This window comes from Dendropsophus ebraccatus, chromosome 3, assembly GCF_027789765.1.
Source record: "Dendropsophus ebraccatus isolate aDenEbr1 chromosome 3, aDenEbr1.pat, whole genome shotgun sequence".
Classification (NCBI taxonomy): Eukaryota; Metazoa; Chordata; class Amphibia; order Anura; family Hylidae; genus Dendropsophus; species Dendropsophus ebraccatus.
This window is the reverse complement of record NC_091456.1, coordinates 138172285-138186992: the sequence shown is the minus strand read 5'-3', so window position 1 is coordinate 138186992 and position 14708 is coordinate 138172285. Positions and strand designations below refer to the sequence as shown.

Below are 14708 nucleotides of genomic sequence, written 5' to 3'. Positions count from 1 at the left end.
TTTTTCATCATACCTGACCGCTATCTACACCAACAGCATCTGTCGGTGGGCAGTCGGGAGATCCTGATAAACCTTATACATCAATGTTTATGGCGATCTTGACATAATGATTTACTAGTGATTTTTATTTCAATTCTACATCTCTGCTTTGACTGGTTTTCTGAATACAAAACTATTCAACGTTCTAAATATAAATTTTCTATAGAAATTTGTCTGCTACTCAGAGAAAGATAACAGATATGGGGAGACCAACTCAGATAGTGGACAGTGAGGTGAGAAACCCTGGAGGAAAGCTTGCCCAGGCTAAAGAAAGGAAAGTAAATGCAAGGAAGTTTGCTATGGAGAATTATATTGGCTCTGTATAGAAAGAAACTAGGGCTCACACAGCAAAATGTAGAGGCTATCGAACAGAAACTAAGGAAAATGAAAATTAAGAACCCTTTCTGAGACCTATGGATCTATGCTAATGGTATATGGTCTGTATAATGTAATACTGGTAAAACCTCTAAATTCAATACAAGACAAAGTAAATCATCCCTTGCATAATACCAGATTTCCAAAGATACATTGCTTGACGCAGCTCAAAAAAATAGAAAAAAAAATATCAGGAAAAAAGACAACTTCCTTAATTTATAGCAACCTTTGTAACCTCTTTACGTCAATACTTCCCATGGCATTGTGATAAGTAACACTCGCTTCCCATATTCCTGTCACAATCCTATCCAGAATCCATAAGCTAACATCAGCCTGTCCCACAGAGACTACATGACACAGAAAGAAATAGACATCTTAATGTTTAAGTTCATAGAAAAATGCCCCCTCCTTCTCCACCATATAAAACACACAAGACCTAACCTGAGATTGCAGCCAGTTCCGTGTCCAGGAATCCCAGTAGTTATATCCCCCAGCCATTCAGTATCTCTCCTACAGTGTTTTCTGTCATCTGTGTTTTATCCCAAGTACTAAAGAGCAGCGATTTAACCAAACAGTGCATGCCCCTTGGCCTCGGTGAGCAAATACTGTCATTGATAATGATACTGTGTAAGGCATTCAGCTGCATGTGCATTTCATTGCTTCTCTGTTCTCATAGACATGCCTTCCTTCCTTTCCAATTCTCCATGCTGTAATAAAATGTGACGTCTCAAGGCAATTGTTAAATTTGCACCACTGAATTATTTATTCTTTGTTTCCTTTCTTACAGCTTAAAATCATTATCACGTGACCAGCAGGGGGCGCCAGGTCAACTTGGTAAGATGACAAGGGAGTTTTCCTATAGTGTCACTGTCTTCCCTGGCTGATTTGCTGTTCTCTCCTACACACCCCCTACAGAATGACCTCACTAGCTTCTACGAATATAATTTCCACATCAGGCTGAGAGATTGAGGCCCTGCAGCTGTTGTAGAACTATAATTCTCAGCAAGTCTACCCAGCTGCTGAGCATGGAACTTGAATTAAACTTTTGATATATCTGTGTGATGTGTCAAAAATGTTTTCACATGGCAGGGACACTAAGGCTATGTTTAAAAGTATAGTAAAAGCAAAAGACGATGATGAAAAATGTGCTGCATTAAAGTCTATGAAAAAACAGCCGTGCACTTAGTATACATTTTCCCATAGACCTTAATGGTACATTTTAGATTCAAAATATTGCCGCATTTTATAACTATTTTAAAGTTGTATTTTGCTTTCATATTACTGTGAACATAGCCTGTATCTCCCTTTCATGGCATCAAAGACAAGAATAAGTCAATTACAATGAATAGATATAGATAGATCACCAGTTTGGCGCCCACAGTACACAGAAAACGGATCTGGAAGTAGTTGGTTCCGTACTTCGTTAAGTGAATAGGGGCTGATGCTACAGTATTGCTGTTCTGCCACTGCACAGAGTAGGGATGGTCCGAACCGAGTTCGGTTCGGGTTCGTACGAACCCGAACCCTCGATAATGATTCCCGCTGTCGTGGAGCGGGCGGATCGAGCGGGAAGACCGCCTGGAAAACTGGGATACAGCCATAGCCATAGGCTGTATCCCAGTTTTCAGGGCGTTACTCCCGCTGGATCTGCCCGCTCTACGGAGCGGGCAGACAGCGGGAATCTGCTGCCGAGCGTTCGGGTTCATACGAACCCCAACCTCGGCAGGTTCGGACCATCCCTAGCACAGAGCACAAAGCCACCTGCTTCTGGCCCAGTGCTTTGCGTTTTGAGAATGCTGATTGGTAGATTAATAATGGTGCAGTTCACACCACTGGGACTCTACAGGTCCCCATACACCTTAGGCTTATGTTGGCTGTACGTGCTGCTTGTGGTGGAATTGGTCATCGTTATAAGGTTATGGGACTAGAACAACCACCGACAGATCATGTCAGTGGTTATAGGAGTCAGGCCTGATGATGAGAACAAGAGGTGGGCGGGAGATATAACTGGCAGCCGGACGATCGTTTAGCTGCCAGTTATTAAAGGTTTATGGGAGCGTTAAGGCTGGCTTTACACTTTGGAGGGGTTTTATCATCCCTGTGCCTGGCATTCTTCATGAAAAAGTTACACATTTTTGAACAACAGGGGGTGTGGCAGTGTACATAGGGGTGTGGCCTCCTCCTGCTCCTCCCCATTTATCATGATTTATCCCTGCAACGGGTGTCATAGTGAAAACAGATTTCTAAGACTGTTGCACAGCAGACTCACAGTTGCCAAATCTATAGAGGCATGCACCTCTTAATAAATTCAGCAAGGGGCATTGGGGTGGGCTTTAAAGGTAAGACCAACCTACAGATAGGCTGTTTGTTATTAATTCCCTCTCATACAAAAATAGACCAAAATACAAATCTAGAAACCAATTAAACTTTCACACATTCTGACAACTTTGTAAATGGAAGCAAGAACTTGGTTGTTCTTTTGGCTTTGGATGTAATCGCTCATCTGGCTTTCTTGGATGAACCATCAGATCATATAAATTATTTCCATGGCACTGTCCTGCAGTAATTTTATCCTTATGGAGCTTGTGGCATTCAGGACTTGTTCTCAGCTATCCATCTATCTCTAGCTTTGGCTTATTTGTTTATGCTTATGAAGCTTTTTTGTCTGGCATATATTTCTCCCCATGACTCTTGATGAATTAGAAACCTAAGCAGTATAGCAGGAACTAGATTAGCTATTCGGGTGTTGATTCTTGAAATTTTGTTGGTTGTCACACAAGTATGGAGATCCTAACTACTCTAGCAAATTCACTTAAAGTAAATGTATCACTAGGTACATTGTTTAGGGTTTTTTAGATAAACAGGCCGGTGCTTGCATGAGGATGCCAGTGATGTGGTCCTTTTTTTAAACCGCCACCCGCTTTCCGTGTTCAGCCAAGCACTGGCCCACCCCTGAGCCGGAGGACCTGCCCCCAGTGTGACAATCTCCCCTCTGTGATGTGGCTCCATTGAGCTGCTTGTCACTTTAGAATGCGGCTCTGAAGTTGCAATGGCAGCTGCGGTCGGTGGGGAGAAGACAAGAAGACACCAGTGAGCGTGGACAGTTATGTATGGATTTTGCCTTTATCACATAGAGCGATGATCTGCCAAATCAGCCTGATTCAGAAGATTTTTGCTCTGTGTAATAGGGCCCTTAGTGTCTACTGTTTATGCAAGCAAGGGGGATTGTGGGAAACCATGATTCCAGTTCAAAGGGAAAACAGGAAGTGATCAGATCCATGAAGGGAAAGAACAGTACATTGATATAGGTGATTTTACCTAAAAAGAAGCACATTTGTACTCCTTTACATATATTTATGTGACACACTGCTTTTAAAAACTTTGCAACAAATCATGAAAAGTATATGATAAAAATCACTGAAGGCAAGACAAAAAGGGGCGGAGCATGACACATGGAATTTCTCTGGATTGTTGAATCCTTGTCTCAGCCACTGACCCCTCAGGCATGCACTAGTTTTGCTTGGAAGGTTCCTATAATATAAGTATTAATGTGAATTAATAACCCTCACTTTTTTATATTTACTATGATGTGTATTACTAACAATGGCTGTGTATGATTCATTAGACGCTGAAGGAGACTTTATTCTCATGTCACCGTATACGTTTTACCTTTGTTCTATCACTACAGATATCAGGACTGACACTCTTATCTTCAACTCTCAAACTTCCTGAAAGTAAGTGCAGCTAAGTCCGGAAACACGCACAACTTTGGAATGTTCACTGAGGTATAAAAGACTTTGAAACGTAAACCAACACGAAAAGCAAATTGCAGTCAATCCAGACATAATAGTCTTGTGGTGACAATCAGAAGAATTTGTTGTATCTGAGTGTGGCAGATAATACTACTATTCAATTGGAGATCTCAGGTTGAGGAGGGGACTGGAAAAAGTTTATACATACATGTTCACACTGCGTATGAGTCCGGCCGTAGTGCAAACCGCGAATATACACACGTAGTTTTGAGGTTGATGCGTTCGCTTGAAAGTATATGTTATACGCCCGCACAGTACACACTACGTATGAGCTTACGGCTGGATCGTATGCGGCGCCGTGAAAAATGAACAAGACCATTGTTTGAGGATGGAAATGTTGAAACTCACGGCCGTGGATTTGCATGCGGTCCCATACGGAGTACTTATTTCAGCCAAATTGAACTTGATTTTTCGATCCAAAAGGTTCTGTGAGTTTTATTGGGCTGGGCAAAGATTTCTAAGTAAATGACATGTTTCAGATCACTTTGAAACAAGCTAGGGAAGCATAACTGTACTACGGGCGTATGTTCGTGATTCGTACGCATCCGGCCGCATGTCTATTTTTCCCACGCCCATAGTTTCAGCCGCACATGTACGGCGGCGTACGAAATGCGGCCGGACTCATACGCAGTGTGAACATAGCCTATAGATGTATGTAGGGTACAACATTGCATTTTCATGAAGACACAAAAATATAAACTGTATTCAATAGAAAACACAAGCAGTCCTTTGCACCACCAGTATATATATATAATATATATACTGGTGGTGCAAAGGACTGCTTGTGTTTTGTGTATATATATTTATATATACATATATATATATATATATATATATATATATATATATATATATATACAGTATATATCCTAATCCTAAATTGCAGTGCCTGGTGGATGGCTAGAGAGCTGTATTATTTAGAAGTTTGGGAAAGCTAACAGACAACTATCCATGAGACTGTTACTGCAGTCATATTCATTATCACTAGAGAAGAGCAAATTGATTCATAACACCTGCTCCGAATCAGGTGTAAATTTTTGCACAACTTTCGCTGGAATTGCCAAGAGGCAAGGTAATTTGGGGCGGGGCCTAATAAGCCCTAAAATGATTTAGGGAAATGAACTCATTTAGTTGGCTTTATAGGAAGCTGATAAAATTAAGAAATGGGTTGGTAGAACTTAGAAATTAAAGGTGACAATTATCTAATACGGCAGATGGTCTATTATTTACATAATTTTAATAGATTTTTAAACTGATTTAGAGTATTTGCAAGTCATCTCTTCTATAAAGAAATGTATTCAGGAATCTGTTTTGTCAGGATATTTCTGTGGTTTCAGTCTGGGCTGGTAATAAGACGACACTAATAATAGCAAGAGACATTTTCTATTCCTGGAACAAAATGAAAAAAAGTTTACGATGCAAAATTTATTTGATAAAGAGGGTAGTTGACACAGTGCCATAAATGTCCTCCTCCAATGTAATAATAGGCTTACTAAATGCTCTTTATTTTGTTCAGATCTCAGCTGACCCTGAGCCATAGTACAATACAGATACATTACATAATGGTTTGGCAAATTAGACTGGAGAATATACAGTATGTCGGTACTTAACATGGGCAGACCGCATAGAAGTACTATATATATATGTGTATATATTAATAGTAGAAAACATTTCCCCAGAGAATTCTGGGTCACCAATTTGCTTACAGCCCCAACACTATGACATGTGTTAGTCTTGCTTAAGCCGATTCCCTAGATACATTATGTTTTGAAAACCAGAGCAATGTGAACAAGTGATGGCTAACAGGTACAGGCATGGTCAATACATGGAAAGCTGAAATGGAGCAACACATCTTTACTATTTGACTAAACATAAGTTTAATCTGTACTCTGTTACCATGGAAGTGCATAGGTGTGTATCGGTGCTGTATACAATAAACTGAATTCTGTAAACAACAATGTCTTCAAAATTGCTTTAAAAACTAACAAATAAACCCCAGATGAAATTTTAGCATTGCTAACAACAGGTTCCAGAGGTGTACGTGTAGTGTACAGGTATTTCACTAAGTTTTGTGTCACCCAGGTAAAAGACAACTCTGTCAGGTGTCACACTGGGGGATGAAGCTGCAATTTGCACTTTTACCACTTGGTGTCTCACTCTCCCCTGTCTGTCTGTTGTAAGAGCACAGCTGGTATGCCAAGGGTTATCTTATGCTTTCTATGTTCACTGTTCCAACCAATTACAGGTGCAAGTACCTCACACAGTCACTCACACTCTTTTCCCTCTTTCCCTCTTCTGTCCTGCTACACAGCCCCACCAATGGGAGGTTAGACCTGGTCACCCCTATTTAAGGTCAGTTAGTTCCTGGTGGGGGGTCTTCTTGGTCTTTTTTCAGTAGTAGTGAAGGTGGAGAGAGACTGAGACACAGAGACATAATTTCCACAAAGAGACCTCAGACAACAGTTGCAGTGCTAAACCCACAAGTGGGGTAACAGTCCTCTAGGGCAACCTTGACTATGCCAGGGATCCTTCTTCAGATTCATCAGGACAGTTTACAGGATTCAAGACACTTATCCCCTGCAAGACAAAGAGCATCACCTGAAGTTACGTCGTACTACCCAACCTGGCACTCTCTGATCTGCCATGAGTACGAGTATTTTTCACAAGTACACTACTACGTTTTCTCAACACAATCTTGGCAGAGTGCATTGCTACCTTAGACAAGGCCCCCAAGACAGTCCCTTTTACCAGTCCTCAATCAAGCTATACCTTTCTGAAGCTTAACCTTGCTTCTTCTGTTTCTCAACTGCTACAGACACTTACACCTGCACCTAGGGAGCTATCTTATTCTTTGTCATATTGAACTGAAGCTTAATAATATTCTTCATTGGATTAAGTATTAGACTATGCTCCTATTTGCTCGTCGCACCTGCACCCTCACAACTGTGCTACCCTTATCAGTGCTAGTGCCCGTGTGTCTGGGGGTGGGTATCACCACTCCTGGCCACAGTGACAAGTAAACCAGCCACAAATCACCAAATGCCCACCTGCTGCATAACACTGCTGCTGCACCCTGGACCACGGCATACACTTCCTTCAAGGTGGTTGTCTGCTTCTATTAAACACGGTTAAAGGTAATTTGTCATCAGAAAATGACTGTTTAAGTAATGCTTTTATGTTAAACATTAAAAAAAAGGTGACTTTTTTTCTCTCTAATTTTCCATTTTCTCTCTATATTATAAAATAATCCTGAAATCTTTCATTTTCATTTCATTTCATTTCATTTTATTACAGTGGAACTGTATGAAAATTGAAGGCGTGCTAGTAGTCCTGGCAGAAGAACCTCTATGATCATTGTAGGACCAATATGCATATACATGCCAACAACATCAATGAGAATGAGAAATGTGTAGAAGATTTTCCACAGACTACTCTTATAGCTTATTTCCCTATATTTGTATGAGAACGTGCAAGTGATAATACAACGCCTACGTATTTAGAGATGAAAAAACTGCAATGAAAACCAAACACTGCAGATCTCCGCTGAATAATAGATTTATTCATAGGGAAATAATGTTAACCCTTTAAAGGCTGTAAACCTACGGTTATGCTTTAACTGCAAATCTCAACTTACTCGTTCTCTAATCGATCACAATTTCGACTGTGGAATTGAATCCTCTAACATTTACATAAACTATGTTCTAACCTTTAGGCTATGTTCACACTACTTATATTTCAGTCAGTATTGCAACCAAAACCAGGAGTGGATTAAAAACACAGAAAGGATCTGTTCACACAATGTTGAAATTGAGTGGATGGCCGCCATATAACAGTAAATAACGGCCATTATTTCAATACAACAGCCGTTGTTTTAAAATAACAGCAAATATTTGCCATTAAATGGCGGCCATCCACTCAATTTCAACATTGTGTGAACAGATCCTTTCTGTGTTTTTAATCCACTCCTGGTTTTGGTTGCAATACTGACTGAAATATACATATACTGACTGAAATATATGTAGTGTGAATGCAGCCTTAAGGTGCTGTGCTGTGGCTATTGTTTCTTGGTTAACTTCATATACAGAGGAAGCTCATTGTCATAGCTTGGTCTCATCACATCAGAGAAATCAAATCCTGTTCTCAAAACATGTTTACTAAACCAGAAACGAGTATGTAAAAAACTTTAAGGGATAGTCTATTCAGATTGAAACTTTAACATATCACAGAGACAGGTTATGATTGGTCGGGATCCGGGTGATGAGACCACCGGCAATTGATTCTCTCCACCATTGCTGGAAAGTTCAAATTCTAAAGAAAATGTATGGAGCTCACCCCCTACAATGAGGCAAAATGGGGAGAGAAGGACTTTGTCAAATTCTTCTCCCTACTTGTTCAAGCAATCAATAGAGGTCTCAGCACCCAGACCCTGACTGATCAATACTTTGGATATTTTATGCTACATGACAATATCATTTTAGCCCTCTTTTACATAAGCATGTGGATATATGTCAATAGTAATTACAGATAAAACGCCATCAGTATTGCTTTACTACTGCATCTGTATTACTGTACAGTATTGTAAATACTCTGTACTGTAAATTGATCTATAGCTTAAAAACAAAACAAAGCGATACTGATAAAATACAGACAGATATGCATACATGCTCCTTTCAATCCCTCCCAGGGCCCTTTCCATGTGTAAAACAGAGCAAAGTATTACATGCTGTGCTTTTAGAATATGCAGATATGTTATATGTCCATGTAAATGGCCACATAGATTAACACTATAGTTGTTATATGGTCTGCAAAATAGGGCTGTAATATGGATGGTAAACACACTTGGATTAAAGCAGCATTAAAAGAGTTAACATTTAAATACTGTAACTGGCTATTTTAGGCGCACTCCGACACCTCTCCTGTGTAAGATATTGCCTTGTTCTCATGGGTATTCTCAGCTGGTTTGGACATGGTATTCTTCACAGATCTAAATGAATGCAGGGATTGTGGAGAGAATGAGCAGAACACTTAGCTGGTCTGTGAATGTGAAAGCTAGACAAGATGCCAAAATATCAATCGCCATATAGTGCTCAGAAAAATTCAGGAATTTGGTTGGCTCTATGTTCCTTTTATTCCCCATGGCTAAACCTGGCCCAGAATGAATGAATCTATCAGAGGATCCTATTCATTTCTACTGGCTTTATATTTATGCCAAATTACAACATTGTCATCTGTCTATAACTGTTCTGTTTGGATTTTAACTGGAACCCAAAGACACCTGCCGCACAGGACAGACAAGAGTGAGTATCCAGCACTTACCATCCCATACATGGCCCAATTGTGTCCTGACTGATGGCGTTTCCTGTAGTCTGACCCCACATGTTAGTTTTAAAGCATTAATGTTGTTTTTAAAACATTTTAACATGTCACACTAATCATTAGAGAGAGCCAGGAGAAGCACACTGCTTAGCTCTTCTCTCCTTGGCTTGCTTCTCCCTCTGTCTCATTGCAGCCATTGGGCTCCATAGACCTAATATAGAACCTATCTCCTGCAATGGGACAGGGGGAGCAGCGAGCCAATCAGTGAAGACCTCCACTGTGCACTTCTCCTGGCTCTATTTGGCGATCGGGGGTGGGGTTTGTGCCTTCAGATTTTGCTCTGGATTTGCAATGTTTCCATAGAAAAATCGACACTATAATTTGTTTTGCAGTTTTTGACTTCTCCATTGAAGTGAACAGGGAAATCCAATAAATCTGCAGATAACTTAGTATTAACTTTGTATTTTTACTTTTCAATGACTATACTAGTATCCAGAGTATTAGAAAACCAGCAGAGGTGTAGCTGGCCTTCCCTTCACTCAGGATGAGTAAGGGGTTTTGTGACGTTACTTCAATTATAGAACTTTTGTTATTTTTCGCAGCTGAAGCAGAAAACATCTAAACTAATGTTTTCCGCCCACAATTAGCTACTTGAACAGATGCATTAGGGTCCTGCACTGATGGACGGCCACTTAGCTACAATATGTACAGTACAGCCATCACAATTCCTCGAAATGGCCTCATTACAAAGCACACAATATAAATTGCAGGTTCTATAGGGTAAACAGCTGGCTCCATGCCTAAAAGGCTGTAATTGAGAACATGGCTCCTCCTTGCTGAAAATGTGCTGAGGATTTGTCTTCCCATCCACCTTGAATGTAAACCAACAGACAATTTAAGAGACTTATCAAACCTGGTGTAAAGTGAAACTGGCTCAGTTGCCCCTAGCAACCAATCAGATTCCACCTTTCATTCCTCACAGACTCTTTGGAAAATGAAAGGTGGAATCTGATTGGTTGCTAGGGGCAACTGAGCCAGTTTCACTTTACACCATGTTTGATAAATCTCCCCCAATGTGTCTATACTCAGAGCTTACAATGGGGGGTTACATGGGTGTTAAATGTGCCCTGAAACCTGGAATCCAGCCCTGAATTAACCTAATGACCTGAAGGATAAAAAAAGGTACAAGATACGCTGTTGAATAATAAAAATCTTTATACATATAATATACATATCCTTGCTTTCATTGCCACCTACTGATCTTGAGTGGCAGTATGTCTTTTCCATTATCCAATGCTGCATTCACATTTGTGCTGGTTTCAGGATGTAGAACTTTACATATATCCCTGCAGTCATCTCTTAGCAATTTATTCGTACAGAGCTTATTCTGCTGTCGTGCATTATGGGCAAAACCTGATATGTAGGCACCTGGTCAAACATGGGAGATGGCAATGCTTTGTGTGAAAGAAGGGATATACAGTGGTACCTTGGTTTAAAAGTAACTTGGTTTAAGAGCATTGCTTTGGTTTAAGAGCTCCCTGTACTGGGTGGGAGCGCGAGTGGAGGAGGGACATGGTCTGCATAGCGGGGTCTACAGCACTGTACTCTGACCCAGGGAGTCTCCCTAACCTTCCATATCATAGCAGATCCACTTCAGGCTGGGGCTCACATCAGGGGACAGGACTGTGGAGGTAATCTCTTCATAACTGTAACCCCTCATTCCCCGAACAGAGAGCGCTGCATGTATGTGCCCTCATATGTCCTGCTCATTCCTTTATGCTCCCTGCAGTCTCTATCAGTCCTTATTGGTCTATGCTGAACACACCCTTATCTTATCTTGTTATGGGTCCCCTCTACATTGTTTACCCCAGCCAAAAATCATCTGCCTACTATCCTGTTGTCGGCGGCAAAACTGCTCATTTCAATTCACTGGAGGGATCAATCCCCTCCCACGCTGCGTGAATGGGTTGAAAAAGTCCAGCAAATTGCTTGCTTTGAGGAGTTATGCAGCTGGGGAACAGGAACTTACGACAAGTATTTAAACTTGTGGGAGCCATGGCATAAATTCTATAGAAATTACCTGTCTGATTCCCTAACTCCTTGAGATGTTGTATTTGTTCATTGTGGATATGACATTCTCTTATTGAGGCTTCCAAATTTTTATGGTTTCTGGCATTCACTCATATTTCCCTATCTCTCGTCTAATTCAATACTGTTTCACTTACTGAACAATTCTGTTAACACAAGTTTTAGTTCTAGTTTTGATTAAGTCTCTGAAAGTGACTAGTTTTATTGCTTATCATCTGTTGCTTATTATAAAATGTATGTTCCCCCTTTGTTTGTAGGAGAAAGCGATATCCATGTTTTTGATGTTTGCCCTATGCTCTTTCCTGAGTTTACTTCTGCACAAAACGATATAAAACAGTTGATTCTGGTCAATGCAAAGGACATCTTATTGAATATGTACTTGGTGCTAGGACCTGCGTGTCTTAATTGTTGTTATTACTTTTCTGGAAGATGCCCTTCTATTTCTACTTGATCACAATAAAAATTTGTTTGGAAAAAAAAAAAAAAAAAAAGAGTGGATTTGGATTACAAGCATGGGCCCAGAATGAATTATGCTCGTAATCCAAGGCACCACTGTGTAGAGTAATGCTTCCATGATACAGCAAATCTCCCCTAGTAATCCTCTCCTGCTTTAAACAGTTGCTGTCACAGACAGAGGTGGAAGCAGAGAGCACTGAGTCAGAGTGAAAAGAATATGCCACTTCCTGCAGGACATACAGTAGCTGATAAGTGCTGGAAGGCTTGAGATTTTCAAACAGAAGTAATTCACAAATCTGTATAACTTCCTGACACCACTTAATTTAAAAACTTTTTTTCCAGGAGTCCCTCTTTAATCAACTGACAGTTTGGAACTCTTTTTCTGTAGCATACAGACCCTGTGACAGAAGCCCCTGAACCGAGCCTCTGATTAACATGACAACAAAGTCTAATACTGTCATAAAGAGAGGAAATAATATTGATATACAGTAACCACAGTGCCAAAACAGTGCTGTGTACTAGAAACATAGATGATTGTCAGCAGAAAAAGACCATAGTCCATCTAGTCTGCCCTTTTAGTATTTCCATTCTTCTTATCTTAGGATAGATATATGTTTCTCCCAGGCAGGTTTACATTCTGATACTGTAGATAAATCTGATACATCTGCTGGAAGTTTGTTCCAAGTATCTACTACTCTTTCAGTAATGTAATATTTTCTCACATTGCTTCTGATCTTTCCCCCAGATAACCTCTCACTGTGTCCTCTTGTTCTTGAGCTTAGTTTTTTTTTTAACTAAAAACACTTCCCTCCTGAACCTTATTTAGTCCTTCAACATACTTAAAGGTTTCAATCATGTCCCCCCTTTCCCTTCTTTCCTCCAGACTATCACAATCTCCCTCTTCCTACTGGTTATACCTCTAGCTATACAGCCCAGCATACGATTTGCTTTCCCCACCGCCTGGTTGCACTGGTGACTCATTTTAAGGTTGTCAGAAATCACTACTCCTAAATCCTTCTCTTCTGAAGTCTATTCCAACATAGTACTACCAATGTGATACTACTCACATAATACTATACAATATCAATTTAACAATAGATATAAGAGAGAAATGCCAAAATGTATAGAGTCTTCTCATGATAATGTATGTTCTAAACTATATAATCATACTCTGTCATACAGTCATGTATAGTTCCTGCTTGCAGCACTACCATTGCCAGGTCATTTCTGAATGTTTATTACCAATAGCTTGTGTGCTTTAGATAAGAGGTGTCATATTAGAAGGGACATTAGTTAATCTTTAGCACCAAAGAAATGTGAATTTTAACACCATAATGAAGTATGACTAGTAGTAGCTTTTGTGAAGCAGGTGGTTAAAGGTAATATGCAAACAATGACTCGCAGTGACATGAATCACTCTCATTCCTAACTACCTCTGACAACTATTTCCGGGACACATGAAAATAGAATGATCAAGTTGCATTGTACGGGACATGAATGACAAAGACACCTGCCTCACGTGACCCAACCCCTAGAGAACACCGTAATATATCTCTACTATTCTGCAATCCAGTCTTTCCTTATAAACTCCCAGTAATTCAGTCGTTGGGGGCTCACTCTGAGACACTGTGCTAGTAGTACAGCACTCTCTGCTTATAAGGGGGGATATGATTAGGAGGCTAAGGGGGCATTAATTATGTGTATGGGCAGGTGTGTATGTGTGTGTGGGTGGGGGGGGTATCGATGTGTGTGTGTGGGGGGGGTAAATATAAAGCTGCTAACCACCTCTCCAAGAGCCTAGCGTCCATACAAGTTCTCAGCACCTGACTATACAGTAAAAAGAAAAGTCAACCACATAGTAAAAACATAAAAACACCATTGGAATCAGAACACCCAAGGCAAATGTTCATGTTAAATAAGTTTGGCACTTTTTGGCATGTTTAGTGGCCCCAAACAAAATGGGACACTGACTGGGTGAACTTAATTTCTTTTGAATTTGAAGGCGGGCACATATGGGTGTGCCCACATTCCAATTCACCATAGCCAACAATGTAAAGTACGGCTGGAGCCGTACTTTACATTGTCTGCACTGTCAGTTAAGTGTGGCCACTATTCAACGAATGTCAGTTTTTTGTGCAGCTGCAAGGAATCTTGGCTGGAGTGTATGCACTTGGTAATGTTCAGTGGTCCCAAAGAAAATGGGACACTGACTGGGTGAACTTAATTTCTTTTGAATTTGAAGGCGGGCACATATGGGTGTGCCCACATTCCAATTCACCATAGCCAACAATGTAAAGTACGGCTGGAGCCGTACTTTACATTGTCTGCACTGTCAGTTAAGTGCGGCCACTATTCAACAAATGTCAGTTTTTTGTGCAGCCGCAAGGAATCTTGGCTGGAGTGTTTGCACTCCGGCCAGAATTCCATTGATATCAATGCAATGTTTTTTTTTCATTTAATAGCAGCCGGTGTTGCAATTTGCAACAATGGCTGTTATTAAATTAAAAAAATAGGTTACGTAAACTTAGCCTTAAACTTGCTTAGTTTAAATCTTCTCTTTTCAAATCCATTCCTGGCTTTGGCTTCAGAAATCTGTCAGCTAAATCTCTCTATGTAAACACA

The 14708-nt window shown here is 40.3% G+C and overlaps 1 protein-coding gene across 5 annotated transcripts in view; it reads right to left on the bottom strand.

Moving 5' to 3' along the window:
• GHR (growth hormone receptor) overlaps positions 1–14708 on the bottom strand; it is a 248303-nt gene that overhangs the window by 113838 nt on the left and 119757 nt on the right. Inside the window, exon 1 of one of the 5 annotated variants that reach the window (XM_069962753.1) lies at positions 856–958. The exons of the other annotated variants lie outside the window; for them this stretch is intronic. The gene's annotated coding sequence lies outside the window, so the exon portion shown is untranslated. Of the gene's footprint in view, positions 1–855; positions 959–14708 lie in introns of those variants that run through there. 5 annotated transcript variants of the gene reach the window in all.